Genomic DNA, 21,746 nt, shown 5'->3' with positions numbered 1-21,746 from the left:
CTTCATTGTTTCTGATGAGAAAACCATTGTTAATCTTATTAATGGTCCACTATATGCGAGGAGTCCTTTTCTTTGCTGCTTTCAACAATTTCTCATTTTCTTTTGCTTACAACTATATGACTATCTGTCTAGCTGGGGATCTCTATCTATGTTTTTTCTATCTAAGGATTGTTGAGCATCTTGAACCTATAATGTTTATTGTCAAATTGTGAAGTTTTTAGTAATTATGTTTCCAAATTTTTTTCTGCTTCCTCTCTCTTTTCTCCTAGTATACTTGATGTTTTCCTATAGATATCTAAGGCTCTGTTTATTCTTCTTCAATATTTTTGCTCTCTGTTCTTCAGACTGTGTAGTTAATATTGACCAATCTTTAAGTTTATTTATTATTCTGTTATCTGCAATTTGCAGTTGAGTCCAAGTGTTTTTTTCATTTTCGTTATTGTTTTCAACTTTAAAACTAGCTTTTAATTTGTTTATAGTTTCTATTTCACTATTGAGATTCTTTATTGAGTCATTGTGATATTTTTCTTTAATTCTTTGAACATATTTATAACAGATACTTTGAAACCTTTGTCTATTATATCCAAACTCTATGCTCATCCAGAGTCAGTGCATTTTGACTACTTTTTCTTCCTGAGTATGAGTCACACATTTTTGGGCTTTTTTTTTCAGTCTAGTAATTTTTAAACTAAAATTGGACATTTTGTATAATATATTGCAGAAACTGTAGATTTTGTTTTATTTTTCTTAAGGTGGCTGTTGTTGATCATTGCCTGGATTTAAATTCTGAAGTCTGTCTCCTCTGTGGTGTGCCAGATATGAATCTACTAATGTTTTTATGCTTCTTTATAATTTTTGGCCTTACCTAAAGGCTGCCCCATATCTGCATAGCTCTACAGTCAGCCAATGTTTTAGATAGTGCTCAAACACCTCGAGTCTGTAAGGCTTACACCCTCTGCTGAGGTATCTGTGTGTAGGCCGAAGAATGCCTCACAGTTTTAAGTGTCCCTAGGCTTTCACTTTTTGTCAAGCTCTCTTGAGTCTCTCCTCCATGCTGAATAGTTTTCCAGTTGCCCAGGACCATGTGAAGGGCTTATCTTAGTTCTTCTGTAGCTCTCTTATTTCTAATACTTTCTTGTTAAATTGCTAGTTGTCTCATTGCTTGCTTTAATCAGGTCCCCAGTCTCAGGCTAGTGAAACTGCAGGCTTTCCTTTGTAAAAGAAACCAGAGCTGGACACTAACCAAAGCAGTAAAACAGATTTTATTCAGGAACTATTGCAAAAGGGGAAAAGAGACCTCAATATATGGTGTTCTCAATTCCAAATACAGCAAAGACAATTGAGAATTTATAGCCAAGGAGGAGGTTGTAGGGATATGGTTTGTGAAAAAATTACTAATAGGAGACATCAAGGGTAGTGAAAATTCTTACTAAACTAACCTAAAAGTATTCTTGCTAAAGGTAGGTGATATGGTTTGGCTGTGTCCCGACCCAAATCTCATCTTGAATTGCTGCTCCCATAATTCCCACCTGTTGTAGGAGGGACCTGGTGGGAGGAAATTGAATCATGGGGGTGGGTTTTTCCTGTGCTGTTTTCACAATGCTGAATAAGTCTCCCAAGATCTGATGGTTTTATAAAGGGCTGTTCCCCTGCGCACACTCTCTTGCCTGTTGCCATAGTAAGATGTGCCTTTGCTCCTCCTTCACTTCCACCATGATTGTGTGACCTCCCCAGGCATGTGGAACTGTGAGTCAATTAACCTTATTTCCTAAATTACTCAGTCTCAGGTATGTCTTTATTAGCAGTGTTAGAACAGATTAATACAGTAAATTGGTACTGGTAGAGTGGGGTGCTGCTGTAAAGATACCCAAAAATGTGGAAGTGATTTTGGAACCAGATAACAGACAGAGCTTGAAGCAGTTTGGAGGGCTCAGAAGAAGACAGGAATATGTGGGAAAATTTGGAACTTCCTGGAGACTTGTTGAATGGTTTTGCACAAAATGCTAATAGCGATATGGACAATAAGGTCCAGGCTGAGGTGGTCTCAGATGGAGAAGAGGAACTTGTTGGGAACTGGAGTAAAGGTCAGTTTTGCTGTACTTTAGCAAAGAGACTGGAGGTATTTTGCCCCTGCCCTATAGATTTGTGGAACTTTGAACTTGAGAGAGATGATTTAGGGTATCTTGCAGAAAAAAAATTCTAAGGAACAAAGTGTTCAAGAGGAAGCAGAACATAATTGGAAAATTTGCAGCCTGACAATGCAATAGAAAAGAAAATCTTATTTTCTGGGGAGAAATTCAAGCCTGCCACAGAAGTTTCCATAAGTAGCAAAGAGACGAGTATTAATCACCAAGACAATGGGGAAAATGTCTCCAGGGAATGTCAGATATCTTTGTGGCAGCCCTCCCATCACAGATCTAGAGGACTAGGGGGAAAAATGGTTTCATGGGCCATGCCCAGGCCCCCCTGCTGTGTGCCACCTAGGGACTTCGTCCTCTATGTCTCAGCTGCTCTAGCCATGGCTATAAGGGACCAAGGTACAGCTCAAGCCATGGCTTCATTGGGTACAAGCCCCAAGCCTTGCCAGTTTACACATGGTATTAATCCTGTGGGTTCACAGAAATCAAGAATTGAGGTTTTGGACCCTCTGCCTAGATTTCAGAGGACGTATGGAAATGCCTGGATGTCCAGGCAGAATTTTGCTGCAGGGGCGGGGCCCTCATGGAGAACCTCTGCTAGGGCAGTGCAGAAGGGAAATGTGGGGTTGAAGCCCCCACATAGAGTCCCTACTGGGGAACTAACTAGTGGAGCTGTGAGAAGAGGGCCACCATCCTCCAGACCCCAGAACGGTAGATTCACCAGCAGCTTTTACCATGCACCTAGAAAAGCTGCAGAGAGTCAACACCAGCCAGTGAAAGAAGCCTGGAGGGAGGCTGTACCATGCAAAGCCACAGGGGCAGAGCTGCCTGAGGCCAAGAGAGCCCACCTCTTGATCAGCATGACTGGGATGTGAGACATGAAGTCAAAGGAGATCATTTCAGAGCTTTAAGATCTGGCTGTCCTGCTGGATTTCAGACGTGCATAGATCCTGTAGCCCCTTCATTTTGGCCACTTTCTCCCACTTGGAATGTGTCTATTTACCCAATGCCTGTACCCTCATTATATCTAGGAAGTAACTAACTTGTTTTTTTATTTTACAGGCTCATAGGTGGAAGGGACTAGCCTCATCTCAGATGATACTTTGGATTGTGGACTTTTGAGTTAATGCTGAAATGAGTTAAGACTTTGGGGGACTGTTGGGAAGGCATGATTGGTTTTAAAATGTGAGGACATGAAATTTGGGAGGGGGCAGGGGCGGAATGATATAGTTTGGCTGTGTCCCCACCCAAATCTCATCTTGAATTGTAGCTCTCACAATTCCCATGTGTTGTGAGAGGGACCCAGTGGGAAGTAATTGAATCATGAGGGAAGGTCTTTCCCATGTTTTTCTCATGATAGTGAATAAGTCTCACAAGGTCTGATGGTTTTATAAAGGGGAGTTCCCCTGCACATGCTCTTTTGCCTACCACCATGAAAGATGTGCCTTTGCTCCTCTTTCACTTCCACCATAATTGTGAGACCTCCCAAGCCATGTGGAACCGTGAGTCAATTAAATGGCTTTCCTTTATAAATTACCCAGTCTTGGGTATATCTTTATTAGCAGTGTGAGAACAGATTAATATAGCAGGCCAGAGGGATCAGGCATCATTTAAGAGATGACATGGGATTGTCACTGGTAGAGGGTCATGACTGAAACTTGTCCAGGTTCTTGGCATTTTTAACAAAGAATTGGACAAAATTCCCAGCAAAGCAAAGAAAGAATGAAGCAACAAAAGAACAAAAGCAGGGATTTATTGAAAATGAAAGTATACCCCACAGTGTGGGAGCAGACCCTAGCAGTGGTTCAAGGGCCTGCATACAGAATCTTCTTGGGTCCAAACACCCCCTAGATGTTTCCCATTTGCCACTTCATGCTCACCACATGTAAGTGAAGTGGTGGCCTGCAATCAGTCCGACCAGTTGCAGAAAGCAGCCAACCAGAGGCTGAAGTGAAGTTACAAAGGTCACACTCCTCTGCAAACATCTGATTGGTTGCAAAAAGCAACCAGTCAGAGGCTAGGGTGAAGTTACAAAATTGCAAACCAAAACTCCACCCACAATCAGTCTGATTTGTGGTGGACAGTCAATTTCCCATCTGCCTCTCAGAAAAGGTCAAAGGGAGTAGCCTCTGGTCCTTTTGTTACTTAATTTGGAAAGCTAGGGATTTTCCTTTCAATTTAGTTCTAGGAAGTTAGCATGAAATAGCCTCAGGTTCCTTGCCTCCAGACCTATTCTCCTGCCTCAGGATGAGGAATTTGATCAGATATTGACAGTGATCAGATATTGAGGTGGGGAATTCTTGCTTAAATGACTTAGTAGACTTCTCACTAAAATTGAGCTGTGTAGGCATGAAGCGAAGGCCCAACAATGAGGGTTAAATGAGGCACAGAGGAGCTGACTAAAGTTTGGTGAAGGAGAGAATCTTTGCCACCTTCTTCTTTCTCAATCAAGTTCATCACTGCCAACAAAGTCATAGGGAGTTTTCTCCCCAACTCCAGCCCCCAAAAGGAATATGTATTCTGGCAACAAAGCTGCTGATTTTTGCAACCATCACAACAATGGTCAAACTACCACTTTTGCTAACAAAGCTATGGACAAGGGGGTAGGGAAGCAGCCCCAGGCAACAAGGCCACAGACTCTTACACAAGCTCTAGCACTTTTATTAAGAATGTGTCTTCAGACCTGGTGGAGTGGCTCATCCCTGTAATCCCAGCACTTTGGGAGGGCAAGGTGGGTGGATCATCTGAGGTCAGGATTTTGAGACCAGCCTGGCCAACATGGGTGAAACCCCATTTCTATTAAAATAAGAAAATTAGCTGGGCATAGGCATGTGCCTGTAATCCCAACTACTCAGGAGGCTGAGGCAGGAGAATTGCTTGGACCTGGGAGGCAGAGGTTGCAGTGAGCCGAGGCTGTGCCATTGCCCTCTAGCCTGGGGGACAGAGTGAGACTCTGTCTAAAACAAACAAACAAAAAAGAATGAGTCTTTACTGTTGTCCATCTTTGTTTGACTTTTAGTACCCTAAGGGTGTTATTTCAGACAATCCTGTGCAGTATTATATGCATTCTTACAGACAAGGATTGCTGACCTCTTCACGCTGCCATGATTGGAAGACCCTCTTAAGGCTCTTGGTCAGAGTCTTTTACATATCAAAGCATGTTGTGAATAACCAAGTGGGCAACACAGAATTCAGTGTTTTGAAACCGCTGTGGCAGTGGAACTTTGCCCCTAGTTTTTTTTTTCCAGGAGCATCTGATTTATTTCTCAAAGTTTAATGCAGAAGACTTACACGGAGAGGTTAGTAAGACGCAGATTCCTGGGCTCCCACTCCAGAGGTACAGGTTGTATAGATCTGGGGTGCATACACATATGACTTTAGACAGTTGTCTGAAGACCACACCTTGCCCTTTGTTCCATAGAGTGCATCTGTTCATAAGCTCCCACACCTCTCAATAAAAAGGCATTTACTTCTTTTCACTTGGTGTTTAAAAAGACTGATAGAGAAAAGACGATGCTATATGTTCACCAAGTCTGTTTTATATTCTTTCTTGATGGTAACATGTAAAACTACACTTACCAGTTCTTTGTAGCTGGCTGGGACCACATGACTACATCTGGCCAAATATATGTGAATGAGATAGCCAAGTGTAAAGATGTTCCCGGAATAACTCAAACCAGCCTGCACACTGGTAATGTGCACTGAGGTGGAGCCACAGAAGTTCTGCCATTTGCAGTGGGGAGGAGCCTGGCCCCTCCTCTTCCTGGGTGGAACCTGGAATTCAATCTGCCAGGCAGGAAGCATGTACTAGCAGGACTCTCACTCAGCTGAGAGTTCCTGTTTCCCTTTTTTCCCAATAAATCCCATTTTTCTCACCCTTCAAATTGTCCACAAGCCTAATTTTTCATGGTCATGTGACAAGGACCCCATCTTTAGCTGAACTAAGGAAAAGTCCTACAACATAAGCAGGAGGAATAAGTGGATCACTTTCCAGCCATGGCAGTGGGGAGCCCGTGTGCAGTTCTTCAATCTCTTGCCTTCCCTTTGGTGTGAAGGGTGGTGGCCTCGTCATATAAAGATGGCAGAGCTCTGGCTTTGACAAAAGTCTGGATCCTGAAGACTCACATAGTCAACAGCTGCCTGTGGAGGATAAAGGGCTTTGGGGGAGCAAGAAATAAGCTTTTAGTGCTAAGCCATTGAGATTTGGAGTTTTGTGTTACCACATCATAAATCTAGCCTATTTTGAGTTAGGGGTAATAGAAAGGGCAACAGTGAAATTACCTTCTGAAGTAGCTCAAAGGATTGAGGAAAGAAAATATGATTAACAGGAAACCTACAATCTCAAAAATGAAAGCTTGGCATAAGCCAGCGTCATTTGATCCCTCTTTTTCCATGGTGAGGTAATAGTCGCAATCCACAGGCCTTTCCTGCAGTTGTTAAGGTCTGACCTTTTAAGTGGAAAACAATACCTGAGGCCTAATCTAAAGGACAGATGCAAAAAAAAAAATGTCAGTTAACTCAGCCCATCTATCCAGAACTTGCATTTGTAAATGGTTTTATTTTCAAGATGAAGATAAAAACAAGATTCTTTCCATTTTAATCTTCTGTTAACCAGCATATTTTGTTAATTATAATCTATAGCCTACCCCTTGGGTCTTTCATTATTTGAGGTTTTACCTTATATGCAATGATTTTAACAATAAATAAACACCAAGGAGGGAGAAAATAGGTGGTGTACTTCATAATACAAAAATAAATAAATAAAATTAGTAAAATTGCTTTCAGCAGGGAAACACTTTAAGCTCTCTTTCTGTCTAGGAAAGACAACAGTTCAATTAAATATAGCTGGCTGTATTTTATGTTTAAACAGTGAATGTGAGTCAAAGATTCACAACTTCCTCAAGCTTGCTTCACACTGCTTGCCCGTCCTCCACCCGCATCTAACACCAGTCTGTCCTTGGCCCACCCAGCAGGAAAGAAGTGTGATGTGTGTGTGTTCTATCGTGGAATTAATCAGCAGACAGTATGTCGGGGTTAGGTTGGAGAAAATTAAAGGCACACTTGCAGCTCATAGAAAATACTGTGAACCCATTTGGTGAAAGTAACAGACATGCTATGAAAGTCAAATGGCCAACCTTTCCTCCCTTCGCCTTTATTAACTTTGACATTTGCATGAAAATTGAATCCTGGTTTCCTGGGGGCTCATCTGCTCCTGCAGCTTCCCCTTACCTGAAGGCTTAATCTTCTGTTGGTGACATGATAATCAGTTCTCCAGCAAGCAATTATGATGTCACAAAGAGGTAATTATCACTTCAGGTGAGAAAATAAACAGCCCACACAGATGATGACTTGAAATCATTACGATTATCTTAATGTAATTTTTCTTTTGAAAGATTTCATATGAGAAAATGACTATAAGCCTAGATAAAGAACCCATAAGGCAATGGTAGAAGTGTTCATTCTAGACCCTAAGTCAAATATTTGTACATGTTCCCCAAATCCTTACTGAACATTTCTGGGATGGCTTCTCCCTCCTCCAATGTCCCCTGCAAAGTGTGGCATACTGGCTCCCATGGAGACCCATCTGTTGGTCCTCAATGCTTTTCCTCTTTCAAAGCAAAATGAACAAAAGTTGATCTAACTGAAATAATATCATGGAATAGTACCATTAATTAGAAGAAAAAAGATTTCATTGCACAAAAATTGGAGAATGTATATAAAAAGAAATAATTAAAAATTGTTTATAATCCTACCACCCAGAGAAAACCATAGTATTTTAGTTCCAGTCATTTCTTGCTTCAGTGTGTTGGTGTGTACATTGTGAAATGATTACCACAATGAATGTGCATCATCTCACATAGTTACTTTTGTGTGTGTGGTGAGAATGTCAGCGGCGTTTGAACTAGAGCAACTCTACCTTGAGTAGGGGCTGGATAAAATAAGGCTGAGACCTACTGGGTTGCATTCCCAGGAGGTTAGGTGTTCTCAGTCACAGGATGAGACAGGAGGTTGGCACAAGATACAGATCACAAAGACCTTGCTGATAGAACAGCAAGCAGTAAAGAAGCTGGCCAAAAACCACCAAAACCAAGATGGCGATGAGAGTGACCTCTGGCTGTCCTCACTGATCATTATACTTTAATTATAATTTATTAGCATATTAAAAGACACTCCCACCAGTGCCATGACAGTTTACAAATGTCATGGCATTGTCCAGAAATTACCCTATATGGTCTAAAAAGGGGAGGAACTCTCAGTTCTGGGAATTGCCCACTTCTTTCCCAGAAAACTCATGAATAATCCAACCCTTGTTTGGTATGTAATCAAGAAATAACTGTAAGTATACTCAAGTGAGCAGCCCGTGCTGCTGCTCTGCCTATGGAGTAGCCATTCTTCTTCTTCTTTTTTTTTTTTTTTTTTTCTGAGACAGAGCATTGCTCTGTCACCCAGGCTGGAGCGCAGTGGTGTGATCTCGGCTCACTGCAGTCTCTGCCTCTCGGGTTGAAGTGATTCTCCTGCCTCAGCCTCCTGAGTAGCTGGGATTACAGGCACCTGCACCACACCTGGCTAATTTTTGTATTTTTAGTAGAGATGGAGTTTTGCCATATTGGCCAGACTGGTCTCAAACTCCTGGCCTTATGTGATCCACCCACCTCAGGCTTCCAAAGTGCTGGGCGTGGACCACTGTGCCTGGCCAGAGTAGCTTTTCTTTTATTCCTTTACTTTCTTAATAAACTTGCTGTCACTTTTTGGACTCGTCCTGAATTCTTTCAAGTGTGAGACCCAAGAACCCTCTCTTGGGGTCTAGATGTGGACCCCTTTCTGGCAACAAGAATACTTGAGATCTATTCTCTTAGCATATTTCTGGTATTCAATATATGATTGTTAACTATGGTCACCATGCTGTACATTAGGTCTCTAAAATCATTCATAACTGCAAGTTTGTACCCTGTGACCAATATCTCCCCATTTCCCCTCACCCCCTGGCTCCTGGTAACGCCCTTCTACTCTCTGCTTCTGTGCTTTCAACTTTCATACATTCTACATATAAGTGAGATCATGCAGTGTTTTTCTTCCTGTGCCTGGCTTGTTTCACATAGCATGAGGTCCTGCAGTTTCATCCATGTTGCAACAAATGGCAGGATCTCCTTAGTATTCCATTGTGTGTGTGTGTGTGTGTGTGTGTGTGTGTGTCTATATATATATATGGTGCATATATATATATGTGGTATGATTATATATCTAATCACAATTTCTTTACTCATACACATGTCAATGGACTCTTAGGTTGTTTCTGTTCTTGACCATTGTGAATAACACTGCAATGAACATGGAAGCACGGATTAGCGAGGCCATTTTCAATCGCTAAAGAGACAATGTTTGATTCTGGCCAATCAGAGTGTTAAATGCACTGGGTCATTTGGCTAATGACTAGGCAATTGGGTCAAGGCAGAGGTATCCAACAGTGACCAACTATCAAGTAGGACAGACTTAGAGTAAACAGAGCCACTTAGGCCAGGAGTGACTGTGCTGTAACTTCTACCATTGCAGTCCCAGGAGTAAGCTCTGCTCACTCAGTCCTCATGAGCACAGGTCCCTGTCCTCCATGAGTGATCTCTTTTCCAATACATGATCACAATTTTAATTGTTTTAATTGTTAACCTTGAAAAGGCTTCTGTACTAGTCGACTTCCCTTTAGAGTATAAACGCCTTAAGAGTCTCCTCTGCAAAACTATCTACAGATTCTCAAAAGCTAATGTAAAGAAGTAGAGAATCTTGCCTATAAGAAATTATCCTGTTGGCTCTTCCAGAGCTTTTTACCATCCAAAGCTGCTTGACACAGTTCAATTAGAGAAGAGGAAGTCTCAGTACCAACCACAGGACTATGAGACACAGAAGGAGGAGGAAAGAGAAGACCCGCTAGGCCTGGTTTCTGAGAGAGCCAGTCATAGGACATTACAGTGAAAGACTTAGGGAGTGAGAAACCCTGGAGCAGCTTCAGGGGGCAGGAAAACTGCAGAAGAAAGGAAATTTATAAAATTGTTGTTGTGCAAAATAAGTTGGGTCATTTAAAATATTTTTTTTTTGAGGAGGCAAGGGAAGGCTGAAATTACTTTTAATATATACCAGGCCCAAAGTGTTTCTTTAAATCTAATGCTCAGATGAGACTGGGCCATGTGGGACCTGTCAGGTCTCTGAGCCCAAGTTAAGCCATTGTATCCCCTGTGACATGCACATATACGTCCAGATGGCCTGAAGCAAATGAAGAATCACAAAACAAGTGAAAATGGTCTGTTCCTGCCTTAACTGATGACATTCCACCCCAAAAGAAGTGAAAATGGCTGGTCCCTGCCTTAACTGATGATATTACCTTGTGAAATTCCTTCTCCTGGCTCATCCTGGCTCAAAAGCTCCCCCACTGAGCACCTTGTAACCCCCAACCCTGCCCGCCAGGGAACAAACCCCTTTGACTGTAATTTTCCTCTACCTACCCAAATCTTATAAGATGGCCCCACCCCTATCTCCCTTCGCTGACTCTCTTTTCAGGCTCAGCCCACATGCACCCAGGTGAAATAAACAGCCTTGTTGCTCACACAAAGCCTGTTTGGTGGTCTCTTCACACGGACGCGTGACAGGACCTTGGTTTATATCTAGGCTTCTCGAGTAGAGAAACAAATGACAAATGGCTAAAATGGGTCCCCACACACAAATCATGGTTTCATTATAGCATATTTCAAATGTTCTTATTTGCTAACAATTCTACTACTTCCACTAGACACTAGTCTTTTCCAAACAAGGCCTTTTTTGTTACTAATGAATCCCTCTTCCTTTCCCCATTGATCACCTGTATTAATTAGGAGAGTTTAGCTGACCAGAATAAGGACTCCCCAAAATGCAGTGTGTTAAACAAGTTAGAAGTATATTTCTCTTTCACATATTTGTGAGGAGGTAAGCAGTCCAGGGCTGGTTGCGTGGCCCTGCCATGCTCAAAATAGGGTTCTCTCTGGGTCCAAGATAGTTAACTCAACTCTTACCATCACATACATACCTGAACCAGCAGGAAGGAGAAAAGGTTGTGTCCTCACTTTAAGGGAATCCACTTCTAGCATCCGCTCCCTCACTCTGACTAGCTTGTCTCTATTTCACACATAAGGGTTTCATCCCTAACTTCTGTGTTGTCATTGTATCATAACTTGCTTTAAAGTCCCTAATGTAATTTACTGTATCATTGTCTCTTTTGGTCCCTGTCAGTACTTAGCACCAAGCTCAGTACCCACAGGCACAAAAAAGGTACTTGCTGACTGAGATATTTGGCTATTTGCAGAATGTCTGCACCAACATAGAGTGCTTGGAAGAAACTGGTTGAATTACAACTGATCCTGACTTAACAATGGTTCCACATTCCAATGGTGCAAGAGTGATATGGACTCAGTAGAAACCATACTTCATTTGGATTTTGAATTTTGATCTTGTCCTGGGCTAGTGATATGTGGCACAATACTCTTACATGAGATATTCAACACTTTACTATAAAACAGGCTTTCTGTTAGCTGAGTTTGCCCAGCTGTAGGCTAACGTATGTGTTCTGAGCATGTTGAAGGTAGGCTAGGCTGAGCTGTGATGTTCAGTAGGATAGGTGTATGAAGTGCTTTTTCAACTTAATGATATTTTCCACTTACAATAGGCTTATTGGGAGGGACGTAGACCTATCATCATCAGGTGAGGAACATCCATCTCTACACTCAGATATTTATGTTCTGTGTTTTTCCGTCTCCTCTGAGGTGGTGCCTTTTTGGCTCAGTTGAAGATGTGGCCCTTTGGATTTAAGGCATGCATTCTAGGGTGTAATCGTTTTAGCTCTGGGAACTATATCTGGTGGTCAGACACTAAGAGACTAATCTAATCATGTTTCCAGATGTGAAGATATGTACCTGCTCATGTAATACTTGCCATAGGCATTAGCTACTTATTTTTCCAAATAGATAAACTCTAGGGCAGACCTTTCCAAATTTAGGTTTTGTATTCTGGAGCTACAGGGAAATTACTTTTATATTTGCTTTATTCTTTAAAAGCAGAAAAGAAATACCCCACTTTGATTTTTCAGATCTCCTGCATAAGCCTGTTCTATATTTGGGGAGAGTTACTGTTGAGTATACGATATCTCTTTTCCAATAATCCATTTGAGATGATAATGTTGTTTTTTTTTTGGAGACAGAGTTTCACTCTTGTTGCCCAGGATGGAGTGCAGTGGTGCGATCTCGGCTCACTACAACCTCCATCTCTCAGGTTCAAGCGATTCTTCTGCCTCCTGAGTTGCTGGGATTACGGGTGCACGTCACTACGCCCAGCTAATTTTAATGTTCTTGAATTTAACCATAATTATTCAACAGAGGACCATTGGACGTAAAATTTGTCCTGCAGACCAGGTTCAATATGGTAGCTGAGGGAGGCCACATGTTGGGAAGACACTGTGAGGTGACATCAGCATGGGTTTTGGAATCAAAAACAACTGGTTAGTAATTCTAGTTACACCTAACTCTTTGAGTCTCAGTTTCTCCCCTATAAAATTTTGACAGTAATATCTACCTTATTTTATGGATTAAATAAGATGAAGTGTGTGTAACCAGAACACAATCATAAAATGACTTTGAGCTTTCCAATCACTGCCCTGAGTTATGTGACATCAACCTCTTTCTCCAGCTGGGTCATGCCTCCATTCATAACACCTTGGGCAGATTCTATAACTTGAGGGTCACTTCCTGTTACAAAAATTTAGTTAACTTCAAGGTAGCACCTCGATCTCATATCTGATTCAAAACTCTCCTCCCCTATCACAGGTCTGACCCGTGTCTCCAGAACTCAGGGCAAGGAGTGGGGAGTGGGCTTTGTTCTTCCACTTTCTGTTCTGGGGAGAGGTGGAAGCAGCCATGAGGTCGCTCTGGTGTAACCTGGGGCTGTCTCTGCTCCCTATGAGTGAGTGTGTGTTTTCCTTGGGGGCCATCTTTAGTGTCATCTCAGCCCCTTCAGGGTCCCCATAGGACTTCCTTTGACACCTGACCACCTGCCCTGGCTCACCCACGAGCCTCTCTCCAGGCTGGACATCTTGTTATTTAGCCACTACCTGTGGAGCCCACTTCCTGTGTCCCCGGAGTCACCACGTCCTTCCTCCCACCATCTGGCTCTGGCGCTCCTCCTGTCTGTGTCTCACTCCCTTTGAAGTTAACTTATCTTCCATAACCTGGGAAAGGGGAGATCTTTTGACCTATGACTCAAAATCTAGAAGCAATATAGAAAAATATTTATATATTTGATAATACACAATTTTTAAAAGAGAAAATCTGTATGACAAGAAACACCTCAAGCAAAGAAAAAAGACAAATGGCAAACTGGCAGTAAATATCAGCAACTCACACCTGAAAGGATCAATAGCTCTAATAAAGAAAAAACTTCTGAAAATAGAGAAGACCAACAATCCTATAGAAAAGTGGGCCAGAGAGGAGAAATGCAAATAAAAACTATCCTGAGTTACCAAGTCTTACTATCAGATTAATCAAATCACAAAGTTGAGTAGTACACAGTGAGGGTGGGCTTGGAGAAATAGGAGTTTGTGAAAGTCAAATGAGGCTTTGACAGTGGCTAATAAAATTCTCTCTGCATTCCCCTTTTGTTTTTGCAATGTTCTTTCCAGGAACCTATTTAAATATTGGCAAGACGCTGGACACAGTGGCTCATGCCTGTAATCCCAGCACTTTGGGAGACTGAGGTGGACGGATCATGAGGTCAGGAGATCGAGGCCATCCTGGCTAACATGGTGAAACCCTGTCTCTACTAAAAATACAAAAAATTAGCTGGGCATGGTGGCGGGCGCCTGTAGTCCCAGCTACTCAGGAGGCTGAGGCAGAAGAATGGCGTGAATCCGGGAGGCGGAGCTTGCAGTGAGCCGAGATCATGCCACTGCACTCCAGCCCGGGTGACAAAGCAAGACTCTGTCTCAAAAAAAAAAAAAAAAAAATTGGCAAGACCCCCCAAAAGACATATGCAAAGGAGTATTCACAGCAACATTATTTGTGATGGCCCCAAATGTCCACCAATCGGAGACTGGTGGAGTTCTGTGCAGCTTTCAAAACAAAGTAGGAAGATCTCTAGATCCTACTATGCTGGGTTCTCCAGGATATATTGTCAATTGAAAGAAGCAAGTAGAGAAAAGTAAATATAGGCCGGGTGCAGTGGCTCATGCCTGTAATCCCAGCATTTTGGGAGGCCGAGGCGGGTGGATCCCTTGAGGTCAGGCATTCAAGACCAGCCTGGCCAACATGGCAAAACCCTGTCTCTACTAAAAATACAAAAATTAGACAAGCGTAGTGACACATGCCTGTAATTCCAGCTACTCCAGAGGCTGAGGCAGGAAAATAGCTTAAGCCTGGGGGCAGAAGGTGCAGTGAGCTGAGATTGCACCACTAGACCCCTCTATCCTGGGCAAAAAAGAATGAATGAGACTCTATCTCAAAAAAAGAAAATATAGAAAAGTAAATATAATACGCTGCCATTTGTCTAAGAAAGAGGGGATATAAATATATATATGTTAATAAAACAGAAGGATTGATTATATAGTGAATAGTATCCTTATCTTTGAAAGGAAGGAGAAGGTGGAGAGAGCAAGGGTGAAGCTAGATTTCTCTCAATCTACCTTATACTTCCATTTGATAGAAGGTATGTGAATAAAAAAATTAAAGAAGTAAAAATTCTATAATCCTGGTTTTGTTTTTTTCTAAAAATGTAAAGAAAGAAACTTATTTCCCACATCCTTTTAAAACCCAATGTTAATGGGTACCTAGTAATTCATTACAAAGATGTCCCATGAGTTACTTAACAAACCTAACTTTGTTTTGGAAGTATCTCAGCTTAACAGCAAAACATTCCGTGGGGAGTCAGAAATCCCAGGCTCTGAGCCAGCTTCCATTATGCAGAACCATAAGATATTACTGCTGTTGGATTCTTTTTGCCCTGCCAAAACAGCAATGCATAAACTCCAACCTTGTGGCTATTACTCCTGGGACCCTGGGCCAGTGACTTCTGTCGCCTCTCCTGAAAACTCTAGAGGAGTCCTGCCAGGCTCAGGGATGGTTGTGAGGGTCAAAAGAAATGCTGGGCAGCAGGTTTTAGGTGACATATTGTTAGAATCGAGAGGAGGCGGGTCTGCCTGGTGCAATGAGAAGGTATGAGTGTGAATCCTTTTATAACTCCTTGCAGAACAATTCTAAAAATAAGGCATAGGTTCATTCCCAAACTGCACCAGGGCTGCAAGCACATTCTAAATTATACCAGTTATACAGACAGAACTCTTGCAGTGCTAATGCAATTAAAGGGCATTTGCATGGAATGAGATTTTAGGTTTTTTGGTTTTTTGTTTTTAGTTTTTTTGCAGCGCTGTTTAAAGAGGGTCCTTTGAGTTGTATTCTTAATTTGTGTAGTTTTTTCCCTTTAAGATGATCTGTTCACTTCTCACATTTGAGATGCACTGGCTGGAAAATATTGCAGCAGCCCAGGCAGGGCTTGATTTCAGCCGAAGTTTCTCAGGGCCTCCACACGAGGCATGCCTGGGAAATTGCCTTTTTGGGACCTCTGCCAGGCCCCCTGGGAAATGGGAGCAGCCATCCTCCAGTGTAGGTTTAGTTGTTCAGTGACCCAGGGTATCCGAAATAAGCAGAGAGAAAGAGCCCTCACTTCTCTTCCAAGCAAGGCAGTGTTGTTTGCACTTGGCTCTGTAATTAGGAGCTACTGGTGAGATGCTTTTTGGAAGTGAGTGAGCCGTTTCAATTTGGCCATTTGTGGTCCTGAATTACAGCTGACTGGAAATTAAAGCTGTAAGCGCAGCCTCAAACCACAGGGAATGGGGCTGAGGGCCTCCCAGCCACCTGGCACAGCTCTGGAATGCTTACAGCACTTGATAACGCTTGCTAGGGGCAAGACAAGGGCAATAAAATGTGAATTAGATGGAGATGAACATGCCATCCGGGGCAGGAAGAAATCCTCAAGCAGATGTGTGTGGAAATTAATGGTGTGGTGATAACAAATGCTGAAGCACTGCACGGTGACCATACTGGGGAATCGGCCCCCTGACAACTGTTTGTTTTACAAAGGGCGGGCCCTCCTGTGGATGGAAGGAAAAGGTAGGAGGTAATAGCTTTTGAATTTGGTGCAGTTGATGCTTATTAAGGAGATCGTCCAGTCTGTTTCAGGAATGCATTTCAATCTGTGCTGCCAAAATCTTTGTTGGCCAGGGTCAATATTCAACTTATTAAAAGAAAAGTCTCATTCTCTTTCCCCTTTTTTCCATTTGCTCCTTCTCCAGATAAAGAACGAGGGTAACTAATGCAGAGAAAAAATAACCACCCTCAACCAGGAGGCCACGCTGCGGAAGGATCCATCTCCCTGAGTTGTCGTCTCTTTACCCTAGGCTGGGTCTGGATGTTCAGAGCAGAGTTTTAGCAGGCATGCTTTGGAGCTCAAGAACAGGGGTCCCCAACCCCCAGGCTACAGACTGGTACCAATTTGTGGCCTGTTAGGAACCGGGCTGCACAGCAAGAGGTGAGTGGCAGGTGAGTGAGCGAGCATTACTGCCTGAGCCATGCCTTCTGTCAGATCAGCCCGCCATTAGTTCTCGAAGGAGCATGAACCCTATTGTGAACTGTACATATGAGGGACTTAGGTTGCATGCTCCTTATGAGAATCTATACCTGATGATCTGAAGTGGAACAGTTTCATCCCCAAACCACCCTTCCCCACCCCTATACTCCCCCTAATCCCTGTCCGTGGAAAAATTATCTTCCATGAAACTGGTCTCTGGTGCCAAAAAGGATGAGGAACGCTGCTCAAGAACATAAAAGAAGTACAGACCCTAATCCTGGATGCTCGGGTGGGCTGGTGATTGGCTTTTCAAAAGCTTTATTTCTATTAAAGGAGAAGAAAATAAAATGAGAAAGATACCACTTCGATGGCTGTAACAAAATTCTAATATTTAAAAGTGATACCAAAATATAGATTGTGTAAAGTACGGAGCAGATTTCATGGTGGGAAATACAGGGCAGTGAAGTAGAAATAAATGCTGGGTTTGACATTTGAAGACCTAGGTTTGGTTCCTAGCTGGGCCACATTTTAGCGGTCACCATGGTCTTTGAGTACTTCCAGGCTCACCTTATATTTTTCCTGCTCAACACCCAAATTAGCTATTTACCAAGGAATCCTGGTTGCTTTTGATAGAGAGTGATACTTAGATCCAGGTGAAAGAAACCAAGATCTAGGGCCTACATATGCTCATTGCTATGAGGGCCTCAGTGTGTCTCCCTTTCAGTGGAGAGAACTAAGGAATGTATCTTTGGAATCATGGATTTATACTGATATCTTCAATTCAAAGACAATTCAACACAAATACATTGCCGAGTTCTTCCTCAATATCCTCCACACCATATTTGTATCTCTCTTCTTCCTTACTCATTGCTTTATTCTAGGACATAACTCAAAATATTCCAGAATCACAATATCGATACCAGTACTGACAACAAAACTCCTAAGACCAAGATTTCTTTGCAGGTCTTTTTACCCTTAGAATAAGTCCAACTAAATGTGTATGCTTGGAGCTCAGCTTTTAAGTTACTTAATTCTTTTTTTCTATGTACTTATGTAACCAGTTTGGTAGATAGTATATCAGTGTGTTGTGTTTATCCAAGTTTAGAGTGCTTCTAAAAAACTCTTTGATTTAATTTTATTTTTGAATATGTAAAACACATAATTCAAAAGTCAAAACTGGCCAGGCACAGTGGCTCACGCCTGTAATCTCAGCATTTCAGGAGGCCATGGCAGGAAGATTGCTTGAGCTGAGGGGTTTGAGACCAACCCTGGCAACATGGCACAACCCCATCTCTACAAAAAATACAAAAATTAGCCTGGCACGGTGGTGCATACCTGTAGTCCCAGCTACTCAGGAGGCTGAGGTGTGAGGAATGGATTGCTTGAGCCCAGGAGACTGAGGCTGCAGTGAGCTGTGAGTGTACCACTGCACGCCAGCCTGGGAGACAGAGCAAGAACTTGTCTCAAAAGAAAAAACAAAGTCAAAACTACATAAAAAGTGATAGTCATTCCTGTCCTTTACCTCTTACACTCTGAGCCTATCTCACCCCCCAAATTTCACTGGTTTATGATTTAATCTTCCTGCAATCACGGCTAGGCTAGAATCACGGTGTTGGCAGTGTTATCTTCCTTCCAGGTGATGATCCGTTTCCTCGCCTTTTCCAGCTTCTAGAGGCCACCTGCATTCCTTGGCTGTGGCCCCTTCCTCCACCTTCAGAGCCAGCAAAGTCAGGCTGAGTCCTCTTCATGCTGCATTTCGCTGGCTCCCTCACTTCTGCCTCCCTTCTCCACTTATAAAGACCCTTGCAACCACATTGGGCCCACCTGCCCAAGACAGTCAGCTGATTAGCTGTCTTAATTCCATCTGCAACTTTGATAGCCCTTTAACATGTAACCTAATATATTCACAGGTTCTAGAGATTAGGATGTGGACATCTTTGGGGCCATTATTCTGCCTGCCGTGGATTTCTGCTATCACAATGGCTAACTACTATTGGTTTGTTTCTTGCAGCCACATCAGAGGAGCCAGGAAACCTCCCAGAGGAAGTTTGAGTGTTTTCCCTAGACCTGGGAACTGGTGTCAGGAAGGTTTTTGCTCACTTTTAATATCTCTGATGAAGCCTGAAATCCTGCAGGACTTAGCAATTGGTCTTGGAAGAAAAATGGCACCATTGTCAGGGCTGGAAGATGCTTTGTGCCTGAGCCAGCATCTGAGCAGCTGCAAGCATCCTTGTTGCACTCTCTTCCCCTTGAGGAATGAGGACAACGCAGCGCCCACAGGTGTCCTCATCCGAAGCTGGGCTATTCTTTTACCCAGCTCAGCTCACTCAAGTTGCAAATCTGTGAATGCAAACTTGGAATGGAATGCCCTAAAACCAGCTTCAGCTAGCCCAAAGTTGGGGAGTAGAAGGGGGAGGGGGGAGAATTATGACTTAAATTATGATTTTAAATGAACATGAGGTTGCTCTTTCCTTTCCAAAATTTGAAACCTGCCTTGCATTCCTGGCTACAATAAATAAGACTTTTGACATTTTTCTGCAAGGTAAAAGGTAGACGTAAGAAGTGTGTGAGGAGATGTGTTCTCCCTCCTGCCCTCCGCCTACACAAGCAGCTCAAGGAGTTCCCTGGTTTTGATTGCCTCATTCCCCACCCTGGGCTGCTCTGTCCCTCAGGCAGGGCCTTGGGGCCTGTGAAATCAGGGGCCCCAGGAGAATCTAGCAGGTGGCTTGGCTGAGGGCGTGGAGTCAAGAGGGACCTATGGTGAAGGTTGGCTCATGGAACCCTAATTTAGCTCGTAAGGATCCTTCACTAAGCTCTTCTGACCTGACGCTCTATTTCTAGATGTATCCTTCCCTTTCTAGATGTATCCTTCCCTTTCCTTATTCTCTGTCTTTTTCTGGGATGTGGGCTGAGTTTGGGGTGTTAGTACAGACAGTGTGATGGGAGAGATCTTTCTTACTTTTTCAAGTATGTTCTCTGTCTCTCTCCCTCTCTGTCTCTGTCTCTCTCTGTCTCTCCTCTGTCTCTGTCTTTCTCCTTCTCTCTCTCCCCTTCTATGTCTTCATCTCTTTCTCCTCTCTGTCTCTCTCTCTCCCCATTTGCTATCCCTCTCTGCCTCTTTCTCTGTCTTTCTTTCTCTCTGCTTCTCTCTCTCTTCCTTTCTTCTTTTCTTTCTTTCTCAACCTCCTCTGGCTACAAATGAGATCTATACCAGATTTTAAATCCTGCCTTTAACTTTGTGATAAACCACTATTCACTGCTTTGAATTTCAGAAATTAGAAATATTGAGCATATGTCCCCGTAGGCACCAGGGAAAAGCATTTTCTTGTTCACAGAGGTGTCACCTCTTTTTCCTTGCAAAATTCTGCCCTGGAGCAGATCTCATGTGTGGGCCTGAATAAAAATGTGACTAGAAAGTAATAATGTGGTAGACTTTTCTTTTCTTTTTTTCCTGATAAGTGAGCATAGTACCCTTCAGTTAGGTGCTCTGAGAGCCTGAGCATTTATTCCAGTCCTCTCCTTTCGGGACATTGAGTTTAGACTCTGCCTCATATTTTGGGGGGCAATTCCCAGTACTAACAAATATTCGTCTTTGGGAGTGTTTTTACTTTTGGAACCAACCAAATGCTCTTTAGAGCCCTGGTGAAGGTGGGTGATCTGGCAGGACGATGGCACATTTGGTCAAAAAGACGAAGACGTGACTCTAGTGCTTCTCAGAAGAGGCTACAACCCTGCAGGTGGAGGGAGGGTGCATAGGAGGATGTGCAATATTATACCTTTATATTTGAAAAAAATGCCTCTTGGAAACTTAAAATAACATTAAAAGGAGGCATAAGAATTTTAGGTATGTGAAAAGTGAAACTATCGGTTTTAAATGTTTGAGAAACTGCTTTAAGATGATAAAGGAAATATTCCTGTGTAGTCAGAAAAAGAGCTATGGACACAAGTTTCTGCAAGGGCTCAAGTACATTGCAGCAGCAGGTGGTGGTGAAGCTGCCCTACTCTGAAGCCTGGTATCAGATGCACAGGGTCAGGCAAGCAGGAAATACCAGGACTGCCCACATCCCCTCACACGAGGTCTCAGCAGGCCTCAGTCCCACCGGGAATTTTAATGGAGCTTGTTAGCTAACCAGGGAAGCCCTGGAGGAGGACAACCTGCGATGGAGAAGAATCTGGAAACCTTCTAATCTTTGGAAGACCTGAAGCCATTCATAATGTGTGTCTTTAGGAGAGGAGGCCCGCGGGATATTGGCCAGCTGCCTTCAAATATTTGACGGGTTGATGTGAAAAAAAGCTTTGACTTATTCTGTGTATCTCATGGGGGAGTACATGAAAAAGAAAGAATATCCTTTCTTTTTCTTTTCCTTTAACCTGTTTTATTTCAAAAAGGATCAACAGCAACTTACAAAGATTCATATGACCCAACAAGACAAAATGAAATCCCAGCATCTAGATAATAAAATCAAAGTAAAGAGAAAAGAAAGGTTGGAAAAAGACATGAAATAGAAAGGCGATTAGGACACAGAAGGATGTGGTTAAGTGGGTTACAGGTGGGGCTCTAATGTTTTATGATAGTAGAACTAAGTCAACGAATTAAAGAGAGCTGGGCTTGGGGATAAAACTAGGAGAGATTTCCAAATTCTCATTGTCCAGCCATGGGAGAGGTCACCCTGGGTGTGGAAAGGTCCTCAGCATTGCAAGATGACCTGACTTGGCCTCGAATTATGACTATCAGCAACTGGGAGGGGAATCCCATCCTGGAAGGAAGACAGGCTGGGCAGAATGAACTCCCAAGTTCCACAAAAATCGTTGGTTTAGGAATCAGTCTCATTACTGTGTACATTGTGATGGGTTCACAGCCACAGTCAACTTACCATACATGGGTCATCTGAGTGTTGTCAAGGCAGAAAAGATGTTGTATTCCTCAAAGGACCTCCCCTCAATTCCTTTCTGAAACCCATAATCCCCAAAGCAAGTACT

General features: G+C 42.8%; 1 long non-coding RNA gene across 1 annotated transcript in view; it reads left to right on the top strand.

Moving 5' to 3' along the window:
* Positions 1 to 17,010, top strand: part of LOC129143246 (uncharacterized) — a 72,049-nt gene extending 55,039 nt beyond the window's left edge. Inside the window, exon 3 of the long non-coding RNA XR_008546488.2 lies at positions 16,492 to 17,010. This is a non-coding gene — a long non-coding RNA (uncharacterized LOC129143246). The remainder of the gene's footprint in view (positions 1 to 16,491) is intronic.
* Positions 17,011 to 21,746: the final 4,736 nt, after the last annotated feature.

This window comes from Pan troglodytes, chromosome 12 (assembly GCF_028858775.2).
Source record: "Pan troglodytes isolate AG18354 chromosome 12, NHGRI_mPanTro3-v2.0_pri, whole genome shotgun sequence".
NCBI lineage: Eukaryota > Metazoa > Chordata > Mammalia > Primates > Hominidae > Pan > Pan troglodytes.
Note: the sequence above shows the minus strand (reverse complement) of the source record. Positions and strands in the feature narration are given on the sequence as shown.